We start from the raw sequence: 12,714 nt of genomic DNA on the forward strand, positions 1-12,714 counted from the left end.
CAAGGCATGCAAATCTCAGCTATGCCTATAGATCCTGAAACGGCAACAAAAGAAACGGGGTATAAATTGATGATTTTAAAAGATAACACCAAACTGGACCTAGCTGCCGCTAGGCAAGTACTAGCTAACTTTGAGGCAAAGCACGAATCAATAGGATAAAACGAAAAAGGGGGAATTGTGAAAAATGTGAAAAATGCAGTTGTGATTTGCGCTAAGATGTTGAATGTTTACAGATATAACCAAATGAGGCACGGACTCTGAACTTGGAAAAGGGAAAAAGGTGGTTAAGTTCTATGTAAAAAGTTATGAAACTTGTTTAGGAAGTTTTATTGATAGAGGGAACTAACGTTTTAAGGGTTAAGCAACTATATAGTAAGGGCCTACTAACAAGCTAACATTTTAAACCACGTAATTAATATCTAGTTTAGAGCTGTATGTAACCAATTGTGCTAAAAAAAGCAGGACTTCATCGAATGCCAAGATAAGAAGTTTTACAGCACCAGCTGCAACCTTGAGGAGACAAGACAGCCAAGATTTACAGCAAAAAGGGGGCGCCAGTCCGGTTTCAGTCGGTTTGGTAGCTTGAGTTCCAACCAGTTCCTCGTAATGAGCCAAAGGGAAAAAGTCCACTGTGACGGAGCTGAAGGAGCCTTCATCCAGAGACCCCTAAAGACCCCTCCTCAAATTCACCAAGTGACACTGCGCAGGCGAACAGGGGAGGGGCGAGAAGGGGCTATGGGAATGGTGATCTGAGACTCACTTCATGAATATGTAGAGGCGTTCCTGGGGTCGTTATGAATATGTAATACCTTACTGTATTTAAGCACACTTCTTATTGTTAAAAGTGTGCGTGCTGGGTGGAGTGAATCCCCCGCGCACCCAGCGCTGTTTTGCTTATGCTCTAATGAACACATGTTTAAAGAATACAATTAAGGAATTGGATTAAACGTTGTTTATCCATAGAAAAAGCATAAGTGTCTTTGAGTCCTTTGGACTAAACCGGCTTTGAACATCATGAGCCACTTGGTTCGTTTTAATGGACAACAGCCCCTCCTGGTGTGCAGGAGCTGCCAGTTTTCCTCCCCGCACCTCCAAGTCCACTGTCAAATTCCAAAACCCTGGGGCCCCGTCACCTCCTGGGGCTCCCGGCTCAGGAGCGGTGGTGCTGGCCCAGACGCCACACAAATGGAGAAATAACAGCAGAGTCGATGATCCCGTGACACGGCCTTCTTTATTTTATCAGCGCACTGCAGTCACAGCCGTGTCCCTCGGCTGGCGGACAGGGCCCCTGGCCAGTGAAACCCCTCAGGTGAGAGAAGCTTCTAGTCCGCCACCACAACTGACCACAGCTCAGATTCAAGTAGAGGTTTTAAACGTCAACCCTTGTGGCCATTGAGGCCATGAGAGACTCCAGCACCTGTGACAAGGAGGAGGCGAGCAGCATCATGGATGTGGCCGTGAGAGAACCTGGCTCCTGGCTGAGGAAGGTGAGCGGCCCGTGGCTGCCCTGCCCTGGAGCCCTTCCAGGCCTTGTTCTTCCCTCCCTCGCCCCGTTGCCTCAGGCACCCGGAAACGATTTCAAGGCAGCAGCTTTGGGATGGGAAGGGCAGCAGGTTCAGAGGCAGCTGAGGAAATGGCTGCACTCCAGTGGCAGCACCATCCTCAGCTGGGTGCCCTCCAGCTCCCAGACACTGTGAGGGGCTGTGGCAGATGCACCTTCCTCCCCCACCCCCTGAAAGCACCAGAAACTTCTCCACCAACAGCCCACCCTGCTCATGGCCCTTGGCTGGCAGACAGGGCCCCCGGCCAGTGAAACACCTCGGCTGAGAGACGCTTCTAGTCCAACAGCACAACTGACCAGAGCTCCGAAGGAGAAGGAGACGGAGGAGGAGAAGGAGGAGAAGAAAGAAAAGGAAGAGAGAAGAGCAGAGAGGAGAAAGAGGAGGCTTTTTGCAGGAAGCAGTAAAGCCATCATCCAGCCACTCTCTGCAGTTGTTGACCTGAAGCAGGAGTGGAACTAAGATGGCAAGAGACCTCTTCTGGCAGCCTCACCCGACTCCAACCACTGAGAAGCTGGAGCATTATGGTAAGGCCTTCAGGCCCAATTTCACATGTGTGTCTGGGTCAAGGACATCTCTGAAATCAGGCATGGAAACCCGAGGACTGTGGGGGGTGGTTGCTCAGGAGTGGTGACTGCAAGGAGGGACCTGCTTGACCATCTCAAAGGGCTGAGGGGCTGATGTGGCAGCCAGGGCTCCTGGTTCCCTCCCTGACGTGGCCCCTGCCTTCCTGGGGCAGCCCAGGCAGAAGCCCCTGACCCCAAGGGGCTGCCCTTGCCTGGCGCTGGGCATTGCCCACGCTGAGCTCATGTCTGAATGGAAGAGCTGAAGGTGCTCGTGGGCCACGTGTGCTCTGTGTGTTCAGAGATGTGACCCGGCAAAACTGGCCCCTGCTGGGGAGACACCAGGGCCTGCCCTGAGCCTCCGAGAGCCGCGTGGAGCGCAGCCCCGTGCCCCCGCGGGCAGGGCAGAGCACTGCCGGCTTCCCGGCTGCTGCCTCAGAGCATGACGGGTCTTTCCCTTGTTCTTCCAGAGTTCGCTAAGATTTGGGCCAGCACATCGTATCACCTCAGCCTGCAGCTGGCTCTCCACCAGGTGGGCCTCACCTCCTTCTCCCCTCACACCCTGATGAACGCTGATCAAGTCCTGATAGCCCTTTGCCATCGGGTGCAGCTGTTCTTCCTTGGAAAGCGGGAGCGATGCCCCAGCACGACATTACTTTCCCTTCCTTCCTTCCTTCCTTCCTTCCTTCCTTCCTTCCTTCCTTCCTTCCTTCCTTCCTTCCTTCCCTCCTTCCCTCCTTCCCTCCTTCCCTCCTTCCCTCCTTCCCTCCTTCCCTCCTTCCCTCCCTCCTTCCCTCCCTCCTTCCCTCCCTCCTTCCTTCCCTCCTTCCCTCCCTCCCTCCTTCCCTCCCTCCTTCCCTCCTTCCTTCCTTCCTTCCTTCCTTCCTTCCTTCCTTCCTTCCTTCCTTCCTTCCTTCCTTCCTTCCTTCCTTCCTTCCTTCCTTCCTTCCTTCCTTCCTTCCTTCCTTCCCAAACCTGGCACCCCAAAATCCTGTCCTACCCAACCCTTCACCCCAAATACCTTTACCCCAATGTCATCCTTCCCTAAACCCTGCACGCCCAAATCCTAACCCTGCACCCCAAAATCATGAACCCCCAAACTCAGCCCTACCAAACCGTGCACCTAAAATCCTGCACCTCAAAATCCTTCTCCCCAACCCTGCACCCCCAAATCCTCCATCCAAGTCCTGAACACCTGAACCCTGCACCCTTCAAACCCTGCCCTCCAAAAGTCTTCACCCCCAAACCCTGCACCCCAAGTTCTTGAAAACACAAAACCTGCACCCCCAAAGCCTCACTCCCACCCCTTACTCCAGAGCCCTGCACCCTAAATCCCTGCAGCCCCAAATCCTATCTAACCTTGGACCCCCAAAACCTGCACCCCTAGATCCTTCCCCTCAAAACCTGCACCCCCAGATCCTGCTGCCCCATACCCAGCGCCCCCAAACTCTGCACCTGGAAATCCTGCACTCTCATAACCCTGCACCTCAAACAATTCCCTCAACCCTGCACCCCCAAAACCTGTAACCCCAAATGCTGCACCCGCAGATCCTGTCCCCAAACTCTGCACTTCCAGATCCTGCCCCCCTAAACCCTTAAAGCCCAAATATTGCACCCCTAGGTCCTTCAACACCCTGCACCCCCAAATTCCCCACCCAAAAACCTGTACCCCAGATCCTGCACCCCAAATTCTGTCCTCCCACACAATGCACCCTAAATTACTGCAGCCCCAGGTCCTGAACACCCGAAGCCTGCACCCCCAAGTCCTGTACCCTAAAGCCCTGCACCGAAAATGCTGCCCCTCAACTCTGCTTGGACGGTGCTCTGAGCAACCTGAGCTGGTGAAGATGTCCCCGCTCACGGCACAGGGGGGTGGGTTGCAACCTGAGCAGCTTTTGCAACGGATTTGTGGTGTCTCTGCACCCCTGTGCAGTTGTATGGATGTGGCTGTGCTTGGCTACAGGATGCTGGAGGAGGAGCTCAGGGCAAAACTGCAGTCACAAGAGGCCCGGCGGGACCGCATGCGAGCCCAGATGCTGAGGGACCTTGAGCTCCTCCTCGGGTTTGAAAACAACATCGACAACCTCATCTTGCATCTGCACGGCATCACCGTGCCCGGCCAGGTACCCACCCAGCGCTGGGTGGTGCAGTGACACAGCGCGGTGACACTTGGTGCAGCCACCGTCACCCCAAGTGGCTCATTTTGCCCACCAAGGTGGTTCTCTCTGTCTCCAGGATGATTCTCTCCTGTCCCAGGGGGTGGAGGAGAAGCTCCAGTACCTGGGCCAGAAGCTGCAGTACCTGGCACAGCGGGCAGCCCACCTGTCCCTGACAGGCACATCCCCGATGGGAGCAACGGGGTACGTGGGGTCTCCATCCCTGCTGGGGTCTTCGGGGACCCGCACCAGGCTCCTCCTGATGGCCCGTCCCAAGTGAGGAGGATGGAGGTGGCCCCATGGAGCAGCTCAGCTCCAGGTGGCACTGGGCACTGCAGGGTGTTGTCCCCAGGGGATCATCAAGGGCATCCCTTGGGTTCTAACACCCACCTCCCCTTCAGCAATGAACCCAGGGTGTCTTTCACAGACTTTTGTGAAGGCCAGGGATTTTCTGGAGAAAAAAATGTCGAGCGATCCTCGGAACGTGGTGGTTTCCTTTGAGGAGAGAGACAGCAGTGATGACGGTAGGAGAGCTTAGCGGGGACGCGTCCCACGGGGACTGTCCCTGCCCCTGCCTGTTGGGATTTGTGACCATCCTCGCCTGTCTCTCCTGTCCCAGCAGAGTCCAGCCCATGAGTTCTCTCCAGACCTTGTGCTGTCTCCAAGCCTTTGAGCATGGGTGGTGCTTTTAGGTGGGGATGTGGGAGCATGAAGGCAGCCAGTGGGGTGGTGAGCATCGAACCACAGAAGGAACAAGAAAAGATGCTATGGGGCAAGGAGGGAGAGCGTTGTCTTCAAAATCACCTGGTTGTGAAGAATAACCAGTGCTGGGGTCTGTCTGTGGCCTCTTCCTATTGGATGCTCTTGGAGGAGCCACTGAGTTTTTGGAGCTTGCCACCTCTTTTGAATGAAGCTGGAGCGGCGTCCAGCACCGCGTGGCTCCAGACCTTTCTGGGAAGCCCCGACAGCTGGGGATGGGTCACAGCGGCATTGCAGCTCAGCCTGGGATGCTGGGCAGGAAGAGCCAGGGCTTGGCAGGAAAGCTCCTTGTGAAGCCACCAGCCCTCCAAAACGTGCCGGCTCTCCCTGGTGACACCGGCACAGCGGAGGGGGCCGTGCAGACCCTCCCCAGCCCATTTCTCTCTGTTCCCTCCTCCAGAATCCTCTGAATCTGATGACGAAGATGACGAGCACGTCCCCACACGGGAAGACATCAAGAAGGAGGGGCAGCAGCTGATCGAAAGCAAGAAGAAAGCCAGCAAGAAGACGCAGCAGTCGCTCCAGGAGAGCTTTGGATGTCCCAGACCATCCCTTGTGCTTCGGATGCCCCCACCACCCCACGTCTTTTGGATGGCCCAGACCATCCATTTGGCTCTGCACTCCCCCGCCACCCCTTGTACCCTTTCTCCACTGGGTTTAATAAAGCAGATCTTTTTCGTTCCTCCCAAACCTGTGGTCCAGCTGCAATGGGGGGTCCTAGGTCACTTCTGTCACCCGGGACGCATGGGGGTCAAACCCTGAGGAGCACTCACCTGGGTTTGAAGGCAGCCCCATCGCCCTGGCCCTCACCCAGCTGTTCTCCTCGCAGAGCTGGGGATGGGCTGGGGTGGGGACGGCGTTCCTGGCCAGAGGAAAGCCGGGGGCAGCCTGGCTTCCCCTCCTTGATCCTGTGGAGCCAGCAACTTCCTGGGACCTCTGTCCCCCAGACGGCTCTGGCTGCACCAGTGGGCCCGTGTGTGTCCACAAACATCTGCCAAAGCCTCAGCTGACCGAGAAACCCACCTCTCAGCAGCGACATCACCGAATCCAAGACCCAGAGTCTGTTGGTCAACAGCTGGGAATGTCCCAGTTCCAGGTATTCCGACAGCCTGAAGGTCATAGAGAAGAAAATCATAGAATCCCAGAATCAGACTCACAGAACAGTTTGGGTTGGAAGGGACCTTCACAGTTCATCCAGTCCAACCTCTGCCGTGAGCAGGGACATCTTCACCCAGATCAGGTTGCAGTTGGTAGAAATGATGACCTTTCAGAGCGTGCTGGTGGTACTTTGTCCCTTGTGCCCTGCCCTGATGTGCAGAGACAGAAGGGACACTGGGAAGCTTTGGGGAAGATCCTCCGTATGCTGAGGTGTTGCGTCTCCTTCCTCTTCAGCCTCTAAAAGGTATTTGGTAAAGAGCAGAGCTGGAACCGGGGGTTCCCATCATTTGGGATAAACCCTAAAAACTCATTAATCATTTTGGTTGGAAAAGACCCTCAAGATCATGGAACCCAACCATAACCCACCCCTGGCACTGACCCCTATCCCTGAGAACCTTGTCTAAGGCTTGACAGGAGCTCCAGCGCAGTTGTCTGCAGCCGGTGCCGGCGAGAAACCTAAAATAGGACATGGGAGAATTTGCATGGGAGCGTTCACCACACGGAAATATCTCTGCCTTGGGAGGGCTGAGATTGAGTGGGTTGGAGGTTCTTTTTGTTTTCAAGGATGTGATCAAAATCACATGAAATGACACACAACGGAGGGTAGGCACAGGCTGGGACTGACACCGGAGCCTCAGCACCGGGTTTTATCCTTCATGGAGAAAGGGAACCAGGCTAAATCAGCCAGTTGGAGGCCAAAACAAGCGGCTCCTTTGGCTGTTCTGGGACAGGAGATGCAGGCAGGGCCACCAGTGTGGGGTCTGTCCTGGAGCTGCAAGGGTGGGATGCGGGATGAGGCAGCCAGAGCTGCTTCCACACAAGGAGGCACAAACATCTGCCATTTCCATGTTGGTTTTAGGAGGGTTAATATATGTGATGCTGATTTTTGAGCCACACATCGCCTGGGTTGGCATCACCAGCCACAGGTTGGGTTTTAGCATCGTTCTAAAATGCTGGAGGGAGCAGGGTGGGACTGAGGCAGCACTGGTGACAGAGGGACAGAGCCCCTGGGGTCCATGTCTGTCTTGTGCCGGACAACCCAGAGTTGAACTCGGTTCTCTGGGGAGCCCCAGGAGAGCAGAGCAGAGGGGGAGCATCCCCTCCCTCCACCTGCTGGTGATGTGGCCCAGGACACACTTGGCTCTCTGGGCTGCAAATGCACATTGTGGACTTATGTCCCTTTTGTCACCCACCAGCCCTTCTCCACAGGGTTGCTATCCATCCATCCATCCATCCATCCATCCATCCATCCATCCATCCATCCTCCCCCAGTCTGTGCTGGTACTGGGTATTGCCCTGACCCAGGTGGAGGACCTCGCACTTGGCCTGGTTGAATTTCATGAGGTTCACATGGACCCCCCAGCCTATCCAGGTCCCTCTGGATGCCACCCCTTCCCTCCAGCACATCGACGGCACCACTCAGCTTGGTGGAAAAGCAGAAATGAAGTGTCTTGGGTGATGCAGAGGCCAGGGAAATGTGCCTGGCTTTAGCTCTCTGCCAAGAACACCTGGGGAAACCCTTTGAAATGCTTCAGCCACTTTAGCAGGGAAAAATAACACCCCCACACAGTTGCCAGGCTTTCACTGCTCACGCAGGGACAAAGCACAGCGCGGGGACAGCACAGCGCTCACTCCGGAGCTCACCGGCTCTGACACCCGTGCCTGTTTGGGAGAAATATCCATGGGAAAGATTTTGTGCTCTGGGATTCAGGTCATCTGAAGAACACCAGCAAGCAGAACGACTGCCAAAACCTGCACAACGATGGGACCAGCTCCAGCTCCCCTGGGGAAGGAGGCGGCTGGTGCTTGTCCCAGCCCAGCCACGACATGGGCGACCCAGAGCGGATGACAGCAAAGCCTCTTTCCAGGCTCTATTCGCTGTGAGATCGTGGGGCAGGGTCCCATCCAGGGGGGACATGGGGGGAACATCCTGCCCAAGCTCACGGGGAGCAGAGGAAGGGACAGAGGGGTCTGGGTGGCCCCAGAGGAGCTTGGAGCAGAGCAGGGGGCACAGAAACCCAGGGAGGGTCTTGGAGACGGGTCCAGAGAGGATCCAAGTGTATATGGGGAGGGGGAAAGGAATGGGATGGTGCAGGGGGTGTCACACAGGGTGGGAGTGAGCATGCAGGGACCAGAGCCAAGCTGAAGGTGCTTGGTGGGGATAGAGGTGATTGAGCAGGGGACAGGAGCAAAGTCCTGCGGAGGGCAACGGAGCTGGAGGGGATTTGGAGGGGTAAAGAGGAATGGGGGAGAACCAGGAAAGAATCTGGGGCATGGGGGGTGTGAGGGGGAAGCACAGGAGCTGTGATATTCGGGATCAGAGGAACTGGAGAGAGGATGCAGAGGGGAAGAGGGATGGGGAGAATCTAGAGTGCACAAAGAGGGGGGCAGAATGGGTGCCCCCGGGGTGGGGGGAAGGCTGGTTTGCCAGTCATTGCCCCCTAAACGAGCTGGGGCTGCAGGTGGTCCCAGCACCCCCACCCTGGGCAGCAAAGGGGGACCATGGCAGCAGCAGCAGGTCCCACTGCACATCCAGCATCCATCAGGGGGAAATAAAACACCTAAGTGGGGGCAGATAAAGCAGGAAACCCCCAAAGTGGGCACAGGGAACAGAGCTGAGCACAACACATCCCAGCACTGGGGCTGCTGGGCTTAAATTGGTGTCCAGGAGCAGGGGGGTGCAGGTGAGGATGCTCAGGGTGATGAAGGCATCGGAGTGGGGATGCCCATGGGAGAGGGTGGTGGGGGCTCTGAGGTGCTTGGGTATGTGTGTGTGTCAAGCACAGCCCTGTGACACACACGTAGTGGCTGCTGCTGGGTGTCATGGTGTGGGGACCCAGGATCACCCCAACACGCTGCCCTGGGCTGGGGCCAGGTGGGTGCTCCCCCAAACTGCCAGCACCCACTCCTGGGCACCCCCCACTGGCTGCAACCCCCTAGGGCAGGCACAGCGGTGCTGGGCTGTACTGGGACCTGCTGGTTCACAGCAGGATTTGGGGGGGGCCCAGGAAGAGTAGTCGGGCACCCCACCCTGTGCTGAGCTGGATCCATCCACCAGCACCACGTGGAGGACATTGGGGTGCAGGGGGGGTGGGAGGGGGTATGCAGGGTGAAGGGGCAGTATAGTGGGGTACAGTACAGGACAGTGGGTGTGGCAAGGTGCAAACCCCCCTCTCTCCCCCTCCCTCCTTCATCATGGAAGGAGTAGACACATCTCCCCCTCTCTCTGCTACAGCTTCTTTTGTTTGGCCCCAGAGCCCCTGGCCAGGGCCGTTAGGAGAAGGGAGCGCCGAGGTGCCAGGGAGCCGCTGGGCGCCTGCGGCCAGTGTGGGGGATGTTTGGAGGCTTCAGGTGCACCCACAGCCAGAGTGGGGGCACAGAGAAGCTTCTGGAATGCCCACAGTCAGATCTGATCAGCCAATAACAAACGGGACTCTCGTCAAGACTTCGCCCATTTGTCGCGGGTCTCTCGGAGCACGAGCGAGATGCTGCCGCCGAGAGCCCCCCCGGGATGGAGACTCCGCTGCCTTGCCGCTGCAGGTGTGAGTGAAACTGCCCATCGCAGGATTGCGAGTGTATTTATACTTTCCGTGCACACATGCACGTGTAACTTTCCATGCTCAATACGAGCCTGTGTAAAATTAATCCTCGTATAATCACGGGTGTATTTTCCTCTCGTGCTTCCACATAAGCACGTGTAACTTTCCGTGCACATTTGCACGCGTACTTTCCATGCTTAGTACAAGCACGTGTACTTTCCATGCACACTTGCAAGTGTAACGTTCCGTGCTCAATACAAGCATGTGTATCAATTATTTCTTCGCACAATCGCGTGTGTATTTTCCTCCCCTGCTTCCGCACAAGCACGTGTAACTTTCCGTGCACATCTGCACGTGTATTAACCCTCGCAGGATTGCGAGTGTATTATAAATTTACCCTCGCAGAATCGCGAGTGTGCACTTTCCGTACTCACTACAGCACGTGTATCTCTTCAAAATAACCCCACACCGTGTTCAGGCAAGTGCGGACTCCTCCCGGACTCAGGGACGGCTCCGGCACTGTTTTGGTGAAGCCACGTGCATGCACTCTGTGCACCGCCTGTCGTATTGGTTGCTGCCCCTTCATAATTTTCCTCAACTGGTACCTGAACCTGTATTCAAGTCACTTTTGGATGCTAAAACCCTGTTTCTCACCGGTTTAACAAAAGTTGGTTTGGACCCTGTTGTCCCTTAAACGAACCTGGGGTGCCTCCGGGACACCCCCCTTTCCATATTGATCCCCAGGAATGAGTCCCCCCTCAGTCTCCTCTTCTCCAGCTCCAGAGCCCCAGCTCCCTCAGCCTTTCCTCACACGGGAGATGCTCCACTCCCTTCAGCATCTTGGTGGCTGCGCTGGACTCTCTCCAGCAGTTCCCTGTCCTTCTGGAACTGAGGGGCCACAACTGGACACAATATTCCAGGTGTGGTCTCCCCAGGGCAGAGCAGAGGGGCAGGAGAACCTCTCTGACCTACTGACCACCCCCTTCTAACCCACCCCAAGTACCATTGGCTTCCTGGCCACAAGGGCCCAGTGCTGGCTCATGCTCACCCTGCTGTCCCCAGGACCCCCAGCTCCCTTTCCCCTACACTGCTCTCCAACAGGTCCTTCCCCAGCTTAGGCTGGAACCTGGGCTTGTTCCTGCCCAGGTGCAAGACTCTACCAGTGCTGCCCAGCGCTGATGAAATAAAGAATGCCGCTGAACAGCGGCATTGCCTCTGCTCTTCACTCCATCTCTTCGCTGCCAGAGAGTTCCCACTTTCTCCAGAGCGCAAGAGATGAGGCCGAGAGAGCCCGGGAAGAGCCGGAGCCACCCCCGCCTCCCCAAGCCGGCCACGCCAGGAATTCAGCCGCCCAAGCGCTCTCCCCGCCACGCCGCAAGCGGCTCCCGCTGCCCGCCCAGGGGAACCGGGGCTCCCCGGCCCGGGACTCACCAGCCGTGCCGAACGCCCGCCCGCTCCGGACGCCGCTCAGCGCCGCGCTCGGCAGGGGCACCGCCATGCTGCGCGCCGCCCGCACTGGAAGGGCCCCGTTCCCATAGCGACGGGGGCCGCGCCGCGCGGAGTCCGGCCTGGAAGGCCCCGCAGCCGTAGCAACGGGTCTGTCTACCGCAGCGCCGGGCTGGGAATGCCCCCCTGCCCTAGCAACGGGGCTGTTTAGCGCGGAGCCTGCCTAGAAACGTCCCCGCAGCCCTGCGGGGCGCGCTCTGCCCTCCCCGGGAACCCCTCCCCATCGCCGGCCTTGCTGCTCCGACCGGGCAGAGCCCGCGGAAGGACTGGAGAGGCCCCGCTGTCACCCCGGGGTACCCGGACAGGAGGTGAAGCCCAAAACCACAGCCAGGTTTTTTTTAGAAATCGGCCCAAAAAGGAAAAGCTGCAGTTGCCTGTGGGCTGTGGAACATCCTGGGGGTGCTGGGGAACCGCAGGGCAGAGTCACAGAATCCCGGGCTGAAGGGACCCCTGCAGACCCCCAGTCCAACCCCTGCTCACGAGGGGTCACAGAGCAGATCACACAGGGAAATGCGTGGGGAGGAAAACACAGCCTGGACCCTTCACTTGGATTGTTGTTTTCTGGAAGACGGCCTTTAAAAACCAGAAGAACATCCCGGAACAATCTCCAGACCCAAGGACCTGGGGCAACTGATTTCTGCCCTCAAATTCTGGCTCCATCCTTCCGAGTCAAACCGGCAGTTTCTCCAACCACTGTGTGTGGTTTTCGGCTCCAGAGAAGGACGAGTATTTCCTTCCCAGCTCCATCAGCAAAGCAGTGCCACACGCGGATTCATGCGCACAAAACTGTCCCGGAAACGTTCTTGACCCCAGGTTCCCTGTATCAGAGTCTCAGATGTTTGCGCGTTAAAAAGATGCCTTAATTATAAGATAAAATACAACTTAAAAGGTACAGCAGAGAAACAGTCCAGGCTGGGGCCCTCTCAGGGGCAGGGAACACAAGGCGAAAGAGCCTTGGGCTTTTAAACCCATTTCTCTAAGAAACCCTCTCAGAAATGGTGGTCGGGGGCAGGGAGGATGGCCGGGCGCTGGGAGAGGTGAAGCGCAGTAGGGCACTTTCCTCGGGATCTCCAGAAATAACTGCGAAACCCCAAAGAAATTGCGGTCCAGAGAAGGGCAGAAGGACGGACGGGATGCTGACAGACGTGAAGTGGTGTATGGCGCTTTCTTCAGGGACTCCAAGAGGATCTTCTCCTTTTCTAAGTAATCATCCCCCTGAGAAGAGGGGAAGGAAGTGTGGGAATGATCCCAGAAAGTGCCACAGAAACAGGGTCGCAGTCCAGGGTGTTGCTCACCAACAAGAGAAACATCCCAAAGCCTCCCTCGTGCCATGTCCCCCATGAAGGGGACCCCTCCTCGTGCTCATCCGGAGCCCAGACCCTCGCAGTCTGAGCAAGACCCGCAGGGGAAGCCGCCAAGGGCGTCCCCGCCTGGGGAAAGACCCAGCAGGGACCTGACGGCACAGGATGGGGAC

At 56.9% G+C, this 12,714-nt stretch overlaps 1 long non-coding RNA gene across 1 annotated transcript; it reads right to left on the reverse strand.

Annotated features, from left to right (window-relative positions):
• Positions 1–1,212: 1,212 nt before the first annotated feature.
• Positions 1,213–11,293, reverse strand: LOC139826733 (uncharacterized). Its single transcript, XR_011736877.1, has 3 exons — positions 11,166–11,293; positions 5,811–6,432; positions 1,213–1,417 (listed from the first exon to the last, which is right to left on the reverse strand). It is a non-coding gene; the product is annotated as an uncharacterized lncRNA (long non-coding RNA).
• Positions 11,294–12,714: the final 1,421 nt, after the last annotated feature.

The sequence above is a fragment of the Patagioenas fasciata genome, unplaced genomic scaffold (genome assembly GCF_037038585.1).
Source record: "Patagioenas fasciata isolate bPatFas1 unplaced genomic scaffold, bPatFas1.hap1 Unplaced_11, whole genome shotgun sequence".
In the NCBI taxonomy this organism is placed as follows: Eukaryota; Metazoa; Chordata; class Aves; order Columbiformes; family Columbidae; genus Patagioenas; species Patagioenas fasciata.